This window comes from Neovison vison, chromosome 7 (assembly GCF_020171115.1).
Source record: "Neovison vison isolate M4711 chromosome 7, ASM_NN_V1, whole genome shotgun sequence".
In the NCBI taxonomy this organism is placed as follows: domain Eukaryota; kingdom Metazoa; phylum Chordata; class Mammalia; order Carnivora; family Mustelidae; genus Neogale; species Neogale vison.
In genome coordinates, this window is record NC_058097.1 from 32,819,539 (window position 1) to 32,841,187 (window position 21,649).

The following is a 21,649-nucleotide window of genomic DNA, read 5'->3' on the forward strand; positions in this document are numbered from 1 at the left end:
CTGGGATCGAGTCCTGCATTGGGCCCCTTGCTCAGCCGGCTTCTCCCTCTCCCTGCTGCTCCCCCTGCTTGTGCTCGCTCGCGCTCTCTCTCTGACAAATAAAACCTTTTATTTTATTTTATTTTTTTTAAAGATTTAATTTATTTATTTGAGAGAGAGAGACAGTGAGAGAGAGCATGAGCGAGGAGAAGGTCAGAGAGCGAAGCAGACTCCCCATGGAGCTGGGAGCCCGATGTGGGACTTGGTCCCGGGACTCCAGGATCACGCCCTGAGCCAAAGGCAGTCATCCAACCAACTGCGCCACCCAGGCGTCCCAACAAATAAAACCTTTTAATTTAATTTAATTTTATTTATTTGACAGACAGAGATCAAGTAGGCAGAGAGGCTGGCAGAGAGGAGGAAGCAGAGCAGAGAGCCCGACGCGGGGCTCGATCCCAGGACACTGAGATCATGACCTGAGCGGAAGGCAGAGGCTTTAACCCACTGAGCCACCCAGGTGCCCCAACTCACAAATAAAATCTTAAAACTCCCCCCAAACCTGAACCTTTCCCATTACTCCCTGCTACCTCCCAACACTCATCCCTCAGGCTGACCTTAAAGCCCTCCAAGCCCCATTACCCACCTGTGGCCCCGCCTTGGTATGGCAGAGTAGTGCCCCCCAGGAACACGGCTGCTTGGGCATCTGTCTGCCTGTGTTTCCCCTTCGGGGAAAGTGGGGGTCTAGGGGGAGCTGGAGCCCAGTCGCCCTTCCTCAGAGGCTCTTGTACCCTGCCTGTCACTTGCCAACTGCTTGGTGAGCTGAATGGAAAAAGGAAAACAGCCCAGCAGCAAACAGGATCACCTGGAAATCCGGACAAGGGAAGGCTTGGGACAAGGAGAGAGCACTGAACTTGGAGAACAGAACTAAAGGAACGCAGTGTGGCTCTGCAATGATCCTGTGATTTGCTTGGGCCTCTGCTTGAGCTCCTGCGGCCTTACCCATGGCAAGAAGATCACAAGCCTGGCCCTTGGTGTGCCAGGGAAGGCACTGGTGGTCTTAGCATGTGGAGCTGACACAGGGCCTTCTCAGTGGACAATCGCCTTGGGCCACACACTTTATGTGTGCGGTTTCATCTAATCTGCTCTGCTATTAAACCCACAAGACTGCTTTATTAGCCCCATTTACAGATGAAGAAACCGAGGCACGGTGCAGTTAAGTCATAGGCCTAATGCCACAGAGCAAGAAGATTGCTCTTGAGACCAGATCAGCTGACCCAGAGCTCTGGTCCCTTTGAGGGTGCAGAGGCAACGCCGATCCTGCCCCAGGCTCCAGACCTTACCGAGACGCAAGCCCTCCAGTTGGCATTTGGTCCCGCACAGTGTGCAAGCATATGTTTTGTGGCTTCCATATGCTACAGGGTGAGAAAGCATCGAAACAAATCTCTGCCGTTGTCGTCTGCTTAATATGAATAGATTTAACCAGTGAATGCTCCTAAGACACAAATGACTGTGCAGTTGAACTATGTCAGGGTAATTAACATTTCCCTTTTAAAAAATTAACTTAGAGGTCACTGAAGGCAGCCTTGCCTGGTGATGGGACACAAGTTTCAAGTTGCTCATTTTCCATGCTGTTCCTGTGGGCCATGCATAACAGCATCTGGAGGGAAGGTCATACATTTGAGGCCCTTGTCGTGGGCCCAAGCCCCCGCCCCCTCAGTCAGTGCTTGGGAGGGGCACCCGGGAGGCAATGCCAAGGCGGGTTCAGCCCAGCACCTTCATCCCATCTCCTGGGCTGGATGGAGCTCCTGCCAGCCCGAGGCTTCCTGAGAATTCCTGGCCACCAGAAGGGGGCAGACTGTGACTTCTGAAGCCCGGGACACAATGGGTGTATGAAGATGCAGGCAGGAGGGGACAGAGGTGCCAGGCCGCCTCCAAGAACATGACCACCTCAGGGCAAGCTGGGAACCTGTGGGCTGGGCCGGACTCTCCCAAAGCTTCAGGTGTGATCTGGCTCAGAGGAGCCCAACCAAGCCCATGCTTGTGCCAGGTCATCCCACAGGGGCAGCTTGGAGGTTGGCAGGCTGGCGATGAGTGGGCGTGCTGGGGGTTGGTCTTGAGGCTGAAGAACAGGAACTAGCTTTACCTGGGTTGTGTATTTACTTGAGGTGGCTGGAGAAGCTGCCGGAGCTTCTGGGTGGGCTTAAGTTGCCCCAAGCCATCTGTAAGCCTAGCCACTGCTCAGGGACGCCCTTCACGCCCGGGAGACCTCCAGAGCCAGCACACTGCCCTGTGTGGAGGGCAGAGACGCAGATCTCCGGGACATCCTCATGCATCGCCATTCCAGGCAGGCGTGCTGGGAGACTTGGTGCCTCCCTCCAGCTCCCTAACAGCCAGTCCCTTACTCCCCAGAGACCATGACAGTGGCGGGGTGGGGGGGGGAGTAGTTAGGGGGGGTTGCTGGGTGTTCCTTGTGGACCAGCCCCTCAGCAGTACATTCTCCTTGAGCCCAGCAGCCAGCGTCCCAGACCCTGGTCCCTGCCTACATTGAGTCTTTTTGTGGATTCCCCAACCCCAGCATCCCAGGCTCTCAGGTGGCTGAAACAAAGAGAATTTTAAAGTGACACAAGCTGGACATGCAGCCACGAGAGGGTGTCTGCCCAGATTAATGTGAGCTCCAGCTTGGGCCTTTGAAGGGCCCTGGATTTCCCAGGGTGATGATGGATTTTCACACCAGAATTAGGAAAAGCCTCACCAACCCAGACTCATCCACCAGGACGGCCTCATTGTGTCACCAGGGGCTCCAGAGAACCCTGATATTTCTGACATCCCTCCTGCACACACTGCCCCAGGTCCTGGCGCAAATGTTGGTGTCCCTGTGTGGAGGCCTGACTCCCAGCCAGCCTGCCCTCTACCTGCAGCCCCAGGCCTCTTCCCAAGCCCCAGGCTGGCCCCCAGCTGAAAGGTTTCCTGTGACTCCCACAGTCTCAGGATGGAGTCCAGGCCTTTACCTGCCTCTGTAAGGCCCTGCCCGCCCTCCTCACCTGGGGTCACCAGCCTCCCCCTCTCCCCTCCCCTTCACTGCCAGCCACCTGGACTGCTTCCGGGTCTCCTGAACCCTTGCCTTGCCCTTGGACCATCATGCATTGCTCTGCCTCTGCCTGACCCTCCTCTGCTCCGCGCAGCCAATACCTCTTTGCCCTTGGTGTCAGCTTCGGTGTGACTCCTCTGAGGGCTTCCCTGGCCACCTGGACCCTTCGTCCTGTCTCCTAGCTCTGTTCTGTTCTAAATCTCATGGCTGTTGGCATCACCACTGGTCAGTCCCATGGCCCAGCTCAGTGCCAGATGCATAGTAGGTGCTCAAGAAATGTTATCTGAAGACCAACAGGAATGGATGAGGGGCACAGAGGATCCCGAGGCATCTGTCTGCTCCCTCAAGGAGAGGCTTGCTGAGTGGGAAGGTTGGCCTTAAACCCAAGGGTACCTAGGCAGGCATCTGAGCCATACTCAAAGCCACACCAGTGACTCGCTCCTCCCTGTCCTAGAAATTCACCTTGCTCATTTCCCACAGATCTATGGCTTCCTGCAGGGACCAGGCTGATCTGTATGTGAATTTCCAGGCAGGGAGCCCCCCTGGTCATAGTCTGGAGCCAGTCGGAGAGAGGTAGGCTTCTCAGACCTCACTCATCCCACCATCCTCAACCCCTGTCCCAAGTCCACCTGCCTCAGAAAGTGGAGGCCCCAGCACCCCATTCCCCTGAATTCCACCTCTAGCCCTTTGCTGGAGGGAAAGATGTTCCTTCTGGGTCCCTCGGTGGGACCTCTGGACTTGGTATGCAACAAAGGCCCATTACTTGGTCACCATTCAGGCTGGCGCGTTGAGCCATGCAGTGCTCAGACTTGAGGGATACCAAGAAGAGGGATAATCAGTCCTGCTCCCCAGATCCCAAGCTTATCCCAAGAGTGCTTAGGCTTTCTGCTTGGAGAAACTTCTAAAGAAATAAGTTTTAGTGGCCCAGGGGAAGGGATTACAGGACTCAACTCTAAGCCATCAAGAATGACATGTCACCAGCAGAAGTGAGGGGGGAGCCCCCTGGGAGCCTGCCCTTTTGCTGTTGGTTCAGGACATCTTTTAGGGGCAGGATGCAGTCAAGACACCCTGGAACGGCTACCAGAGCTGTCGGGGCAAGTGGCAAAAGGTACAACCAAATAGCTCCCCAGGATCAGAGGCCCTGTCCTGGTACCCAGCAGGTCCTTTGTGACCTCAGACAAACCATTGGCTTAACCTTAAGCATCAAATGGCAGCAGGGGACAGAAGAGTCCCTGGGGTGACCCAGAAGAGCCCCAGCTGAGCCCCACCTGCAGGGCTGGTTACTTCGGCCTCCTGGTACCCGGCAGAAAAATTGAGCGGCCAGACTTGTCAGAGCTGATGATTATTTTCAGGAGAATTTTTTTTAAAAACCTGAGTTGTTACATGAGATTTCCCATGTTAAGTGCTGGCTCAATTACAACAACACACCTGGAAGGACTATTTGACCGGGCAGCCTCTGAAGTAAGCCCTCCGAGGGCTTACTTGTTTTTTTTGTTTGTTTGTTTGTTTTTTAAGATTTTGTTTATTTATTTGACAGACAGAGATCACCAGTAGGCAGAGAGAGGGCTGGAAGCAGGCTCCCCGCTGAGCAGAAAGCCAGATGTGGGGCTCGATCCCAGGACCCTGAGATCATGACCTGAGCCAAAGGCAGAGGCTTAACCCACTGAGCCACCCAGACGGCTCCCGAGGGTCCATTTGTAAAAAGAAGGTGGTCTTTCCTGGCTTGTGGAGGCCACCCACAGCCCCTCCCAGTGAATCAGCTCTGCCCCTGTGGGACACAAGCCCTGGCCACCGCTGACTGGGCCAGGGGCGGGCTCCTGATGCAGGGCCACCAGTCACAGGCTGGGAACAGTTGATGCTGTGACTTGGGGTCAATGCCGCCGTGGCCAGGCTGTCTCCACTCTCCATACTCCAGGTCCTCCTCAGCCTGGCCCCTGCTATCCTTCAGATGTGGCCATGCATCCTCGCGGGAACCTCCCAGTTTCAAACTGCGCACCCCTGGAAATGCAAAGGAAAACCACTATAAGGTCTCAGAATGGCTAAAATCAAAACACAAGAAATAACAAGTGTTGGTGAGGAGGTGGAGAAAGGGGAAGCGTCCTTCCCTGTTGCGGGGAATGTGAGCTGGTGCGTCCACTGTGGAAAACACAGGGAGGTTCCTCAAAATATTAAAATTCAAGGATGGTATGACCCAGTACTTGCACTATTGGGTGTTTACGCAAAGAAAATGGAAACACTAACTGGCAAAGATGCATGTACCTTGATGTTTATTGGCGCCTGGGTGGCTCAGTGGGTTAAGCCACTGCCTTCAGCTCAGGTCATGATCTCAGGGTCCTGGGATCGAGTCCCGCATCGGGCTCTCTGCTCAGCAGGGAGCCTGCTTCCCTCTCTCTCTCTCTGCCTGCCTCTCCGTCTACTTGTGATTTCTCTCTGTCAAATAAATAAATAAAATCTTTTAAAAAAATTTTAAATTTAAAAATTTGCAGCATTTACAATAGCCAAGATAGAGAAGCAGCTCTCATGTCCACTGAAAGACAAACGGATAAAGAAGAAGTGATATATACGTGTGCACACACCCATGCACACACCCATGCAACAGAATATCACTCAGCTATAAAAGAAATGGAATCTTGCCATTTGTGACCTGGTTGGACCTAGAGGGTATTAAGCTAAGTGAAATAAGCCAGACAAAGACAAATACTGTATGATTTCACTCACATGTGGAATTTAAGAAACGGAACAAATGAAGAAAAAATGGAACAAATGAAAAAAAGAGTCTTTAAAAAAGACTCTTTAAAAAAAGATTTTATTTATTGGACAGAGAGAGAGAGCAGAAGTAGGCAGAACGTTAGGCAGAGGGAGAGAGAGAAGCAGGCTCCCCACTGAGCAGGGCTCCGTCCCAGGACCCCAGGATCATGACCTGAGCCGAAGGCAGATTTTTAACCGACTGAGCCACACAGGGGCCCCCAAAATAGACTCTTAAACGCAGAGAACAAACTGGTGGGGAGGGGCAGCGAGTGCGGGGAGGGGGGCAGATAGGTGAAGGGCATTAAGAGGACACTTACCGGGCGCCTGGGTGGCTCAGTGGGTTGAGCCACTGCCTTCGGCTCAGGTCATGATCTCAGGGTCCTGGGATCGAGTCCCACATCGGGCTCTCTGCTCAGCGGGGAGCCTGCTTCCTCCTCTCTCTCTCTCTGCCTGCCTCTCTGCCTACTTGTAATCTCCCTCTGTCAAATAAAAAAAAAAAATCTAAAAAAAAAAAAAAGAGGACACTTACCATGATAAACACCCTGATGTATAGAATTGTTGACTCAGGGGCGCCTGGGTGGCTCAGTGGGTTAAAGCCTCTGCCTTCGGCTCACGTCATGATTTCTGGGTCCTGGGATTGATAAGGCTGCTCAGCAGGGAGCCTGCTTCCCCCCTCTCTCTCTGCCTACCTCTCTGCCTACTTGTGATTTCTGTCAAATAAATAAATAAAATCTTAAAAAAAAAAAAAAAGAATTGTTGACTCACTATACTCTACCCCTGAAACTTACATGACACTGTTAATTATAGTTCAGTTAAAACAATAAAATTCAACTTTGATATTAAAAAGTTTTAAAAAATAAATTAAAAATGTAAAGTGCCTACCACTCCAGGGGGGATTTTTTTTTTCTTTTTCACTTGTTCTTTGATGTAACCATGGCACCCAGAAAGGTGCCTAACTCCTCACAGACCTTAACCAGATATTTGTTGAAGGAACCAGGGAGTTCCCACGAGAGTCTGTCATCCTTGTCACTCTGGGACGTCCCCCCTGCCCCATCCCTTCCCCCAACAGTGATTTGTGCTAGTTTCAGGAAGACTCCTTCTAGAAATCAAAAGAAGTTATTCAAGCCTCACTGGCTGTTACACAGAGTAGAGGGAGGGACAGGCTGACCGTGCCAAGTGCAGACCCCAGTTCTTAGTAGCTGCTCAATACACATGTGGATTTGGGTTTTTGGGGGGCTCTGAGCTGCCTATCTTGTGACAATGTTGCAAGAAGAAGGTTTCAGCGGTCTCGGCAAGTAGATGGGAGTCCTGTTTGTCACTGGAAAACCCTCTGGGCAGTTTCCTCGGCCCCACACTCACACCAGGTTCAAAGCCTTCCCGGAACGCCGTGTCTGGGCCAGTTCCAGGGCCGCTCCCCGCGCCCAGACATGGATGACGAACGTCATGCTGGAGTCTACGGCTGATAAAGAGATCATTGAGCCGTCGGTTCGTATTGTGTGTCATCCAAAAAGAAAATCAATTTTAAACATCAGATAAAATGTGACAGGCGTTTTAAGAACATATTTTATAAGCAATGCACTGTGCTGGGAACAGGGTTGGCGGGCTAGTGGAGGCCTTGCCACTGAGCTGGCTCAGGGCGGTCTGATGTGGACCCTCGTAGGGGCTCAGCGGTCTCTGGCTCAGCATCCCAGCCCCTCAGGGCCCAGACTGGAGGGCGCCTGCAAGCCAGGCTGCTGGCAGCTGGGGAAGCTGGCCAGAGAGGGTCTCATGCCGCCGAAGGGAGCTGCCATGCCGAGGCTGGGAACCCTTCCCGAAGGGGAGCGAGGAGGCTGGTGCTGGTCCAGGCCTGACTGGAGTCTTCCTGGGGACCATGGGCCAGTTACTTTGTCTGGGGGATTCAGCCTTCTTTTCTTTTAAATAGGGATAACCATACCTCCCCCGCAGGGAGGGTCTGATGAGAGCAAGAGGGGAGTGGTTGGGGTGCCTGGGTGGCTCAGTGGGGTAAGTGTCTGCCTTTAGCTCAGGTCACAATCTCTGGGTCCTGGGATCGGGTCTCAGGTTGGGCAACTAGCCCAGCGGGGAGTCAACTTCTCTCTCTCCCTCTGCCTCTCCCCCTGCTTGTGCTCTCTCTGTCTCTCCCTCTCTCAAGTGAATAAATAAAATCTTTTTTTTTTTTAAAGATTTTATTTATTTATTTGACAGAGAGATTACAAGGAGGCAGAGAGGCAGGCAGAGAGAGAGGAGGAAGCAGGCTCCCTGCTGAGCAGAGAGCCCGATGCGGGACTGGATCCCAGGACCTTGAGATCATGACCTGAGCCGAAGGCAGCGGCTTAACCCACTGAGCCACCCAGCCACCCGAGTGAATAAATAGAATCTTAAAAAGAGAGAGAGTCGTTAAAACACTTTGAAGATGAGTCTGTTTATTTTATTTTTTATTTTTTTTAAAGATTTTATTTATTTATTTGACAGAGATCACAAGTAGGCAGAGAGAGAGGAAGGGAAACAGGCTCTCCGCTGAGCAGAGGGCCCGATGTGGGGCTCGATCCCAGGACCCTGGGATCATGACCTGAGCCGAAGGCAGAGGCTTAACCCACTGAGCCACCCAGGCGCCCGAGTCTGTTTATTTTAAACAGGGAAAAGCCTCCCATGACATTTTCAAATGATGCTTTTTCAAAATCAGACTCTCAGATACAGAGTAGGTGTGTTCTTCCTGCCCTTGCTCTGCTGCTCCTTCCTTGCTCCCCCAAGAGGCAGCCTCTTAGCAGCTTCTAGTGCGTATCTTTCCAGAGAGGTTCGCCCCCCCCCAGCCCCAGTTTGTGCACACACTGTTCTGGATTTGTTTTTTTTTTTTTTTTTACCCCGCTTAGGCCCACACCATGGAGCTCTTCTTTTTTTTTTTAAAGATTTTATTTATTTATTTGACAGAGAGAGATCACAAGCAGGCAGAGAGTCAGGCAGAGAGAAAGGGGGAAGTAGGCTCCCTGCTGAGCAGAGAGCCCAATGTGGGGCTCGATTCCAGGACCCTGAGATCATGACCAGAGCCGAAGGCAGCGGCTTAAACCAGTGAGCCACCCAGGCGCTCCCCCATGGAGCTCTTCTATGGCCATTCCTAGAGCGGGCCTTCTTCCTTTTCCGTGGTTACCCCCAAACACGTGGGCTTCCTCGCCATCCCACAAAACTATAAGGAAAGCCTGGTCAGTACCGCGCCACAGCTGGGCCGATGGGAGGGGCAAAGGGAGAAGGGAGGGGCAGGGGGCGGGGCTAAGGGGAGGGGGCGGCACCGGTGGGGAAGTAAGGGAAGAGGTGGATTGGAGAGGTAGAAACAGAGTGGCTTCTGTGTGTCCCTCTTGGAAGATCCTTCAGAGTTGGGATGAGAGGAAGGGGAGACTTGCCCTATACTGTGAATAATAATAATAATAACAACAGCTTTTATTTATTAACAAAAAATCCAGTTGTGCCGATGGTCTGTGGTCTGCTAGCCAATCCCCTGCCAGCCCACACAGTGCTGTAGCCGTAGCCTGGCTCCTGTGTGCACTTGCTTGCCAGAGTGGAAAGCACCCCACAGGCTCCTGTATTAAGGCAGGGACCTGCAGTAACAATGCTCTCAGCCTGAGTAGTCTGTGCCTTTGTCCCTGACAGAGCCATAATGAGGGCTGGGGGTGGGGGTGCGGCAGGCCTGAGACCTATAGCGATGGTTTCAGGGCTTGGCTTTGCTGACTTGACTCACAGAGCGATCTTCCTCAGCCTGAACCTTATTTTGCACCTGTCCGTGGTGTGAGCTGAAGCACATACGAAAATGAATTTTACAGACGTCCAGCCCTTGCCATCACTCTAGTGAAGAAACTTCTGGATTCCCAGGGGTCCACACTGGAGGGACAGTGGGTTGCGGCAGCTGGTCTCTAGAGAACCTCTCGTGCTTGGGGTTCCTGCTACTTTGGAAACTGTTGATGGCAGGGGTGCCTGAAGAGGGTGTCTATTCCAAAAGGGCTCCCTCAGGGGCTCTGCCCCACCACTCCTCTTCAGGAGAAAGTACTCTACCGCCCCAGTACCCTGCAAGTAAGGCCCCTGCAGACCTGTTCCTACCTGCCAATGCCAGCCTGTTCCTGGTTCCTCCCTGGGCATCGCCCCCTCCCCACTTCTGCAGATGATGGCAGTGAGGTGCTGTGCCCAAAGGAGGAGAGGTCCTGTTGGACAAGCTGTGACATAGGCAACTCAACCACACTGTCACCGTGCGAGAGCCCTCACCCCTGGGGCAGGGGCAAGGCTGGGGAAATAGTCCAGCAAGTTTCTGGTCCCCATTGTTAGAAACTCTTTTTCTTTTAAATAAAGATTTTAGGGGTACCTGGGCGGCTCAGTGGGTTAAAGCCTCTGCCTTCAGCTCAGGTCATGATCTCGGGGTCCTGGGATCGAGCCCTGCATTGGGCTCTCTGCTCAGCAGGGAGCCTGCTTCTCCCTCTCCCTCTGTCTGCCTCTCTGCCTACTTGTGATCTCTCTCTCTCTCTGTCAAATAATAAATAAATAAAAATCTTTTTAAAATTAATAAATAAAGATTTTATTGATTTATTTATTTGAGAGAGAGAGAGAAAGAGCATGAGAGGGGAGGTCAGAGGGAGAAGCAGACTCCCCATGGAGCTGGGAGCCAGATGCGTGACTTGATCCCAGGGCTCCGGGATCATGACCTGAGCTGAAGGCAGTCGCTTAACCAACTGAGCCATCCAGGTGCTCCTAGAAACTCTATCAGGGGATAGGACTAATATCTGGTGGACATGTGGGCCCTCTCTATTATAGTCATATAATTATAACATCTGCTTTCCTGTTTGGACTTGTTTCACTTAGGGAAGTGGGTAGAGTGAATATTACTTCCATTTGACAGATGGGAAAACTGAGTTTTCAAGACACTGTGAGTGGGAGATGATGTTGGTTGCTTGTTCCAAAGCCATCTCCACCCCTCGTACCAACACATACCCTTCTTCACCCCCATTTTCCTTGTGTTTTCTCCCAAGGGAAGTGAGTCACTCCATCCCCTGGGGAGTGATTTTTGGCTGACAAAGACATGTTGATCTCCTCCTCTTGCCCAGTATTGAGCATGGGGAGGAGATGCAGGGTGGCAGAGAAGCCCATTGGGGTGTGATAGGGAGGTTTTCCTTGTTTTGATAAAAAGACCCATGTCAGGGTGACTCCCTTTTATCTTGTGCCTCTGGTCATTGTTGGCTGCATGTAATTTTTGGAACTGTGGTAGCCAGTAGAGCCATGAAGAGAGTCAGAATAAGGTGCAAGTTGATATGCTGAGGATGTGTATCAGTCAGCTTCGGCCCCAGTAATGCTGCATAACAAACAACCTCAAAACCCAAGAGGCATTCAGCAAGAAGCATTTACTGCTCATGTGATTGGAGTTGGCTGATCTAGGCTGGCTCATCCCCCACAGGGTCTCAGGGCCAAGGCAGAGGGGCAAAGGGCAAACCTCCACGGGAATGACCATTTCAAGCCTCTGCCTGCATCTGGGTACTATTACCAAAGCAAGCCACCTGGCTGAGCCCAGTGTCAAAAGGGGCAGAGCCGGTGACCCCTCTTAGAACGTGGCCACTGCCAGGTCACAGGGCAGAGGGCATGGATGAGGGGGTAAATAGTGGGACCTTTGTTCCAGTCTACCATAGGAAGCAGAGCAGAAAGAGAGAAGGAATGGCTCCTTGATGAAGCGATTGAATTGCTGAATTAGCCAAGCCTGGAGCCTTCTATCTTGGGGCTTTTGGTTATTCAAGAAAAAAAAAGTTGGGGCACCTGGGTGGCTCAGTGGATTAAGCTCCAATTCTTGATCTCGGCTCAAGTCTTGATCTCAGGGTCATGAGTTCAAGTCCTGAGTTGGGCTCCATGTTGGGTGGGGAGACTACTATTAAAACAAAACAAAACGAACAAACCAAAAAAAAAAAAAAAACCCCAACTTATTGTTTAAGCCATTTTGAGTTGGGTCTTCCATTTCTTGTAACCAAAATCACTAATCAGCTCAAGATCACCCACCTAGAAAGTAGTGGAGCTGACTCTAGGTCTGAGCTGCTGCTTCTTCTTCCCTTTCTTTCTTTTTTTTTTTTTTTTAAAGAATTTATTTATTTGAGAGCCACCTGGGTGGCTTAGTGGGTTACAGCCTCTGCCTTCAGCTTGGGTCATGATGTTGGGGTCCTGGGATCAAGCCCTGCATCAGGCTCTCTGCTCAGCGGGGAGCCTGCTTGCTCCTTCCCTCTCTCTCTCTCTCTCTCTCTCTCTGCCTGCCTCTCTGCCTACTTGTGATCTCTGTCAAATAAATAAATAAAATCTTTAAAACAAAACCAAAAAAAAAAGAATTTATTTATTTGACAGAGAAAGAGAGAGAGAGAACAAGTGGAGGAAGTGGCAGGCAGAGGGAGAGGGAGAAGCACGCAGACTCCCTGAGGAGCAGGGAGCTGGAACCGGGGCTCGATTCCAGGACCCTGGATCATGACCTGAGCTGAAGGCAGATGCTTAACCCACTGAGCCACCCAGGCACCCCTAGGTCTGAGCTTCCTGCAGTGCCTTTGTGCCTTTGCTGTTTCCGAGCCTGGCATATGTGTCTCCTACCCTGCTGTCCCAGGCCATAGAGAGTGTTGTTATGCAGGGGGCCAAGCAGGGATGGGGAAACCGGCTCTGTGCTATATTCTGGAGCAGCTCTGCTGAAGCACTGCCCACAGCCCAGCGTGTGGCAGAAAGTCTCAGTCCTCAGAAAGCTGGGGCAGTTTCCCCTGTGGACACCTTCTTTTCCCAGGTGGAGAATTGTGGTTGTGGTACTGAGCTGTCAGTCATACCTTGGAAACAGGTACATAAGCTAGGATTTGGTTTAGCTGCATATAAAAGAGAACTTCAAAATGATAATGGCTTAAAGACAGTAAAGTTAATTTCTCTCTTGCAAAACAAGACCAAATGTGAACAGTCCTTGATGGGAGGATAGCTCTATCATCAGTGATCCAGGCTCCTTTTCCTGTCCTGCCCCACCAACCTTGGCACTGGCTTCCAATCACCTGTCACTCATGGTCCAAGATGGCTGCCAGAGCTCCAGCCATCATGACCAGGATCATAGGAATGTGAAAATGCAGAAGAGCAAACAGGGACTCCTCTCAGCTCCGCTAGTTCTGTTTCAACATCCTTCCAGGAAATCCCACTCAACACTTACACTCCCTTCTCATCAGCTGGAATATAGTCCTTGTTGCAAGGGAAGCTGAGAAACGTGTCTTCTAGGCCATAATTTTTACGACCACCTAAAAACAAAGGTTTGATAACTTGAAAGAGTACAGAAAGAATGGCTGTTGGGGAAAGTAAAGAGCAGCTTCTGCTATGAGGCATTCGACCTCTACTGGTTTATTTTCTGAGTACCCAGTATATACCAGGCACAGGGCTAGGCTGTGACACATACAGATAAATAGGACATGCTCGTTAATCTCAAGTCTAGTGTGGATGGCGGACCACAACAGAAATGGCTGTCACAGTTATGAATTGTTCTGCAACAGAATGTTTAACAAGGAAAAAACCTGCCATCCCTGAAACTTAAACAAACCATGTATGAGCTGGACTTCTGGAGACTCTGGAAACATTTGAAGCTCTGGCAACAGCGGGTCTGCATCACTTCCTCGTGGCAATAATAGGCTGGACAAGGGGATGCCCTCCCCTGTTTGCCGCAGTCCCTACCAACCCCTGTCGTCTCATACCACTCCTACCTGCGCGGCCCTAAAGGGCATTTGAGTTTGCAATCTCTGCTTATGGAAGCCGAGCTGCGGGAAGGCGGGGGGTATCACTAGATGGGTGTTGGGGGGCTCTGTGTACACCACAAGCCGACCCCTGCCCCAAATCACCCTTCTAGATGCCAATTCCCTCGAACTTGTGCCTCTCAGGAAGGAAGATGGCTCTGAAATAAAAAGGTAAACACAACCTCTACTATAGCCTTCTAGAAATCTGCTTTTCTCTAAAGGAGATGCTGAAGATGTGAAAATATCCTTTCTCAACTTCTTTCCTTGAGAAGGTCTCTCCGGCCTTCTCTGGCATGTGGAGACAGGCCGGGCTGTCAGAGGCAGGCATTTCTCTCTCCCCAGCAGATGCCCCCAGTGTCAGGCCAAAGGTGGGCCTCCCTCCCTGAGGCCCCAGCAGCAGCTGGAAGCTTCTCCAGAGTCAGCAGCGACCCAGGCCCCCCACTCGGCTCACCCCGGAGCAGAGGCCCTCCTCATTAGTGCTCTGAGACGTCTTTCCAGGCTGCTCCCTGAAACCTTTCTCCCGAGCCCAGGGCTGGCGAGCTCTTGCTGGAACCACCTTCGGTCTCGGTTGAGAGCGCTGGGGGCTAAGGGAACCCGGAGCCTCGGCCACCGGAATGGGAGAGCTGCGGCCCAGTCTGGGTGGCCTTCCCTCCTGCCCAGCCCAAGGACGTCTTGCAGCTATAAATTGAGTAAATTGAAAATGTTACTGAGAGTTGGAGATAAAAGAGAGAGCTGGGTGTCTCCATGAATAAAACATGGGAGGGAGGCCATTTCTTGGAAAAATAGAGAGAATAAATTGTGGTGGATCAATTTTATCTAATTTCTTGGCGGAGCTTCTGACATGCAAATGAACGCGCTCATAATTTATGAGTGAGCTACGGAGATTGCCAGAGGGAAGGGGTGCCTGGATTTCTGGGGGAGGAAGGAGGGGCATGGCTAAGGATTTAGCAAAAGTCCACTAGGCTTATTTCTCCTTAAAACCTTAAAGATTTAGAAACCCTCCCAGGGAATGCAAAAGCCAGGCAGGATAAATTCTAGATCCTTCGGCCTGTCTTTGGGGCCAGTTCCTCTGGGCACGCTCTGGCTGTCACGGCCACACTGATGGTCCGCTGGCCAGCCCTAGCCACAGCAGACGTGGTCTGGCCGCCGGGCCTTTGCTCTGTTGCTCTCCGTTTCCCGACACCCCATCTCACCAGCCGGAGTCCCATCCTCGATTTCTGGTTTCCAGCCTGACTCATCCCTGGTAGGCTGGAGCAAACTCACCCTGCCTTCTGTGCTTTTGAGCCAATCCTGCTTACAGACATGTTTTCTTTGGCCTGAGCCATGACCGTTAGGTGTCTGAATCAGTTGCTCAGATTAAGAAAGGAGGAGATTGGGGCGCCTGGGTGGCTCAGTGGGTTAAGCCGCTGCCTTCAGCTCAGGTCATGATCTCAGGGTCCTGGGATCGAGCCCCACATCGGGCTCTCTGCTCAGCAGGTAGCCTGCTTCCTCATCTCTCTCTGCCTGTCTCTGCCTACTTGTGATCTCTCTCTCTCTCTGTCAAATAAATAAATAAAATCTTTAAAAAAAAAAAAGAAAAGAAAGGAGATTTCTCATGTGCTTCCGGATATCCAGCTTTTACTGTACAATCAGAACCTTGGGTTACAGCGGCTGATGTTTTCACTGCAGGCCGGCTGGAAACAAGAAGCAGCCCCAGACCCTTCAAGATAGAGCTGTGGACCCCACGGCTCCCTATTGCCTGTCTGGCCCCGAAGCCGTTGATTACTGGATTTGCATTACTGCTTTGCTTACGGTGGAGTTGGTGGGAAAGGGAATTACCTCTTCTTGTGACTCTGACAAAATGGGCAAGTCAGAGAGACAGAGAGAGCAAGTTTCAACAGGGAAGGGACACACTTTTATGTTGGTAGGAGTGACGAGTGAGCCCAGGGGTAAACGTGTAAAGAGAGCAGGGGTGCCCCGGGCTGCATCCTCATGGAGTTCCCTGGCAAGCCCTGCGGGGACTCCAGACGGCAGCCTCTGTTGTAGGAGTCTTAGCCGCTTTGTCCCATCATCTGGGTTCTCTGTTCTGGAACCACAAGGACAAAGAGAGGGGAGCTTGGAGGAGGATTAGAAACAGCCCAGGCCAGTCTCTGGAGGCCACCCAGCTCCTCTCTGGGAGGCACAGGTTCAGAGAGAGCCTGAAGTCCTGCTGCACAAAGGAGCAAACTGAGGCCCAGATGGCTTGGGAATGGGCAGCCAACTTGGGAGAGCCTGGCTGTGAAGCCATGTCTGCCTGGCCCCACAGCCCAGCTTGGCCAGTGCCCTCTGGCCCTCTGTGCTTGCCCTGCCTTGGTCTGTGGGGATGATGAGACTTGTGAGCAAAACAGTGTACAACTTGGGGTGCCTGGCTGGCTCGGTTGGTAGAGCATGCAACTCTTGATCATGAGGTTGTGAGTTCAAGCTTCACGCTGGGTGGAGAACGTACTTAAAAAAAAAATAAAAAAAACCCCAAAAACCCATAACTTAAAACAACAGCTGCGTAGGTGGCCCCAGATGACTCCTGCAAGGCCTCCTGGAAGCTCAGGGACCCTGCCCCTGGGCCTTTGCATTGCCTTTTCTTCTTGTTCTTCATAGTTCTACGTCATTCTCCTGGAGGTCTTAGTTTCCTGCTCGAAGTGGCCTCCCTGCTTACTCTTGATCCTGTCTTTGAGCACCCAGTTTCTTCTAAAACATCTTACTGATTTGCTTTTGTGTGTATTATCTCTCTCTCCCCCCCACAGGAATTAAGTGCCAGGAGAACAGAGACCTAATCTATTAGCTGCTGAACCCTCTGTACAGAAGAAGTGCTCAACAATTAAAGAATGAGTGAAAAGTGTGTCCAGGTGTCTGACCCAGAGCAGCCTTCAGAGAGGAGGGTGCTGGCCGGGAAGGAAGTTCTCTGAGCATGAGGCCATGAGACGGAGGGGAAGGGGGCGGGCACAGCTGTCCTCTGAAGTGGGGGTGAGGCGGGCTACCTACCGGAAAGCCTGCTGTTTACAGCCCGACTTTAAGAACTCAGGGGCAGCCCAAAGCGCACACATCTAGAAAGATCTGCAAGCCCACCAGCGCAGGGACAGTTCTGCTGAGACCTGTGAGGATGGGCGGCCGGGGTGCAGCGTAGCAGCTGGGAGGGATCCAAGTGAGGCTTCCTCACCCAAATGCCCTGGGGCTTCCTCATGCAGCAGTGAGAATCTGAGCCTCCTGGAGGGTCAGGAATGGGAGGGACACTGAAGCTCTGAGTGGGAGACACCTGGCCCAGTTCATAGCAGGTCTCTGCAGACACACAAGTCTGCTGGGGGTCAGTCGGCACCTGGGCCCTTTGCGAGTCCAGAGAGATGCGGGCAGTGTCGGTTTTGAGTCTCTAGATGAATGAAAACAAGTAGAGAAATGCCCAAATAGGATTTCGAAAATTCTGGTGCATTTTAAACTTTGGCCTTGAGCGAAGGAATACTTCAGTACACTCAAAAGATCCCATGCAACGCACTCTTCAGACGGTAATCCTGGGTGTTAGGAGGCAGTGATCCATCCTCATGTCTGGGAGGGGTGACCTGGGGGTGAACGGACACCTTAATGTGATAGATGCGGGCTAGGTGTCTGTGACGCCCCTCGGGAGAACCTACAGAGCCTAAAGTCGGGGCCTTTCATGGGAGGGGGGCAAAAGCCACATGGCTTCCCTGAGATGGGCCTCGGTCGGAACCCTTCTGAACCTTAGTTTTCAGATCTAGTAAATGGGCACACTCCTTAGTCCACTGCTGGGCTGAGCTGGAGATGTCTGTGTGGGAAGTGCTTAGTCCCAAGTCAGGGCTGGCTGTTGGGTTCATGCACAGAGCTGGGACCCAAGCCCACAGCTCCTGCTCTGGAAAGAGCTCCTCCCCTCTGCCCCCATAAGCTCATCTCTTGGGAAGGTTTCAGACTCTGCTAGGAGGACCTATCCTTTGAAAGCAGACAAGGGATTTTTCTTCCCAAATCCATTCCTTGGGGGAAGTCTTCAAAGAGCATTCTCGTAATTTCCCGTTATAAAATTTTATGTGCCGTTCTAAACAATGAACTGTGGGCATGAATTGAGCAGACCAGGAGATTTTCTGTTTTTAAATCACAGACTATTTTAAAATGTTCCAGACCACAAGAAACTGGCCTGAGGAAATACACTTCCAGAGGGTGGCCCAGACCTCACTTCCCCCTGCCTCCCTACAGTTGTCCTTGCTACATCGGCATTTGCCAGGAAAGGTGGCCATACTGGAAGCTTCTGGGCTCTGCTGCTTGCTTGTGTGTGTGACTACTGGCTTTCCACCTGCTCTGCTTGCCAGGCACATGGCAGGTCTGTGTCCATCCATCCATCCATCCATCCGTCGGTCCAGTCATCCATCTGTCCATCTTTCCATCCATCCATCCGTCCGTCTGTCTGTCTGTCCATCTGTGAATCCATTCAACCAAACAATATTTGTTGAGTAGCTACTATGTGCCAAGCTGTGGGCATAGAGCCATGAACAAAACAGACAAAATTCCTCCCCTCCTGGAGCTGCCATTTTCACAAGGGAGACAAAGAGAACAAACACAATAAATAAGAACATTATACAGTGTATTAGAAGGTAATAAGGGCTTTGAAGAAAACCTAATTAGGGATGAAGGATGAGGCAGGAAGGAGTGGATGGGGGTGGGGGGTGGGGGTGGGGGTGGGGATCTGGAGGAAGCTGGGAAGCAAGCCACTGGGATGTCTCTTGTGGAAGTGTTATAGGTATGAGGAGAGAGCAAGTGCAAAGGCCCTGAGGCATGCCAGTCTGTTCATTTAGTGAAGACTTTAAAATGACCCTGAGAGAAGTGAGGAACCGCAGCAAGACTCCAAACAGAGGAGGCATAAGCCCTGGGCCCTGGCCGGCATTTTAAAAGGACCACCAATCAACACAAATAAAAGGCAACCTATGGAAATGGGGAGCACTTGGCTCAGTTGGAGGAGCATTCGACTTTTCTTTTTTTAAAAGATTTTATTTATTTATTTGACAAACAGAGATCACAAGTAGGGAGAGAGAGAGAGAAGCAGGCTCCCCGCTGAGCAGAGAGCCCAGTGTGGGGCTCAAGGAGATCATGACCTGAGCTGAAGGCAGAAGCTTAACCCACTGAACCACCCAGGTGCCCCAGAGCATTCGACTCTTGATCTTGACCTCAGGGTTAGGAGTTTGAGCCCTGCAGTGGGTGTAAAAATTACTTAAAAATAGAACTTAAAGAAAAAGGCAACCTATGAAATGAGAGAAAATATTTACAAATGCCATATTGGATAAAGGGGCAATATCCAAAATAGATAGCTTCTAAAACTCAACACTCCGAAAGCAAACAATCCACTTAACAAATAGGCAGCAGACACGAACAGACATTTCTCTGAAGAAGACATCCAGATGGTCAGCAGACACGTGAAAAGATGCTCAACATCACTCATCATCAGGAAAATGCAAATCAAAGCTACAAGGAAATATCACCTCACACCTGTCAGAAGGGCTAAAATCAGCAACACAGGAAACCACAGATGTTGGCGAGGATGCGGAGAAAGGGGAGCCCTCTCGCATGGTTGGTGGGAATTCAGGCTGGTGCAGCCACTCTGGGAAACAGAATGGAGGTTCCTCAGAAAGTTAAAAATAGAGCTATGCTACAATCTAGTAATCACAATATCGGTATTTACCCAAAGCATACGGGAACACTAATTCAAAAGGATACACGCCCCCCCACACCGTGTTTATAGCAGCATCATTTATAATCCCCAAGATCTGGAGGCAGCCCCAGTGTAATTTCAACAGATGAATGGGTACAGAAGGTGGGGTGTATATGCACACTGGAATATTATGCAGCCCTCAAAAGAATGAAATCTTGCCATTTACAAGGACATGGATGGAGCTAGGGAGAATCATGCTAAGTGAAATAAGTCAGTCAGAGACAGACCAACACCATATGATTTCAGTCATGTGTGGAATTAAAAAAAAGATTTTACTTATTTATTTGACACAGAGAAAGACATCACAAGTAGGCAGAGAGGCAGGGAGAGAGAGAGGGGGATGCAGCCTCCCTGCTGAGCAGAAAGCCCAATTTGGGACTCGATCTCAGGACCCTGAGATCAGGACCTGAGCTGAAGACAGAGTCTTAACCCACTGAGCCACCAGGTGTCCCTCATGTGAGGGATTTAAGAAACCAAACAAGTGAGCCCCGGGAACAAAAAAAAAAAAAAAAAAGAGAGAGAGAGAGAGAGAGGCACACCCAGAAATAAACTCTTAACTCTAGGAATAAACTGATGGTTTGTTCAGAGGGGAGGCGGTGGGGGGGGGCTGGGTTCCACAGGTGATGGGGATGACGGAAGGCACTTGTGGTGATGAGCCCCGGGTGATGCATGGAAGTGTTGAACCACTACATTGTACACCTGAAACTAACACAACACAGTATCTTAACTAACTGGAATTAAAATAAAATTTAACAAAAAATAGGACCTCCTGGCTGCTGCGTTTTCAACAGAGCTGCTCTATCACAGAAACCACTGGCCAGCCACGTGGCCACGGAGTGCTTGCAATGTGGCCTGCTAAATTGACATTCGCCGTGTGTGTATGTATAGAGTGGATGCCAAAGATATGCTCTGGGGACACCCAGGTGGCTCAGTCGGTTAAGCCTCTGCCTTGGGGTCAGGTCATGATCCCGGGGTCCTGGGATCAAGCCCCACATCAGGCTCATTGCTCCACGGGGAGCCTGCTTCTCCCTCTCCCTCTGTTTCTGCCCCTGCTTGTGCTCTCTCTGTCTCTCTTAAGTAAATAAGATCTTAAAACAAAAAATCTCTTAAAAAAAAAGTACTCTGAAAGAAATAAGGTAAACTACCTCGCCAACTATTTTAAAGATTTATTTATTTGTTTGAGAGCGAGAGCGCACGCGAATGAGCAGGAGTAGGAAGGGCGGAGGGAGAGGGAGAATCGCCAGCAGACTCCCCGCTGAGCACAGAGCACGGCACAGGGCTCCATACCACGACCCTAAGATCACAACCTGAGCCTACACTAAGGGTCGGACCTCAACCAACAGTGCTATCCAGGCGACCCATCATCAACTCTTAAAACGCCGATGACATGTTGAAATGATAGCATTTTAGATATGTTTAAAGTTACTAAAATTAATATTATCCATTTTCTTTTACTTTTTAAAAAATGTGGCTAGTAAGACATGAGAATCCACACCCATGGTTCATGTTGTATTTCTGCTGGACAGCACCGTTCTATGTGGTGCAAGACCAAGGGCAGAAGAGGAGAGACAGGAGGCCAGGGACTGGTTCTGGTGGGAGGTGATTGCAGGAGGTGGGGTTCTGAGAGTGTGTGTTTTGTGAAGCTGAGTCAGCGGGTGCACGGGCTGGGGGTGGGGGTGCGTACCTCCACCATAGATGTGTGTGGAATGAGTACTTGGCACAGGCTCTGCCCATGGAGCTGGGGTGGGGAGGAGTGTGGAAAAGGAGATAAGCCCCAGAGGCAGAGGCTGGGGTGGGGGTGGGGGGTGTGTGTGTGTGCAAGGTGCAGGCCAGAGGGGAGCTGGGTGTCCGCATGGGGGCAGTATAAGCCCAGGTCTCCTGCGACAGCTGCCCAAGGGACGCCCAGGCCTTTACTTCTTCATCTGTACAATGGATGCAGTAGGGCTCAAACTCCCAGAGTGGAAAGTTAAAGGTAAGGCATGGCAGAGACTAAGTGTCCAATCAGTGAGGGGCTCTCATTAGTGAGCTAGGACTCGCGGTGACCTGGGACGTATGGCTCCACTTCTTCAGTCTGATAGTAGGGTGGGGTGGAGGGGATCTCTGCTTCCTTCCACCACCCTCTTTCAGCTCAGCCTAGTGCTGAGCCTTGCACACAGTAGGTCCCGAATAAAGACAATTGAATAAGCAAGGGAATATTGGGAGGCACTGGGGTAATGTTTGTTGAATGCACAGCACAAGAACGCTGGATGGAAATCACCCCAGTGTTGACTGAGCTATGAGCGATCCACATCTGTCCAGCTGTGCCCACCCACTGCCGCCTGGACCCAGGCCTCCATCACCTCTCACCCGGGGAACCCACAGTAGCCC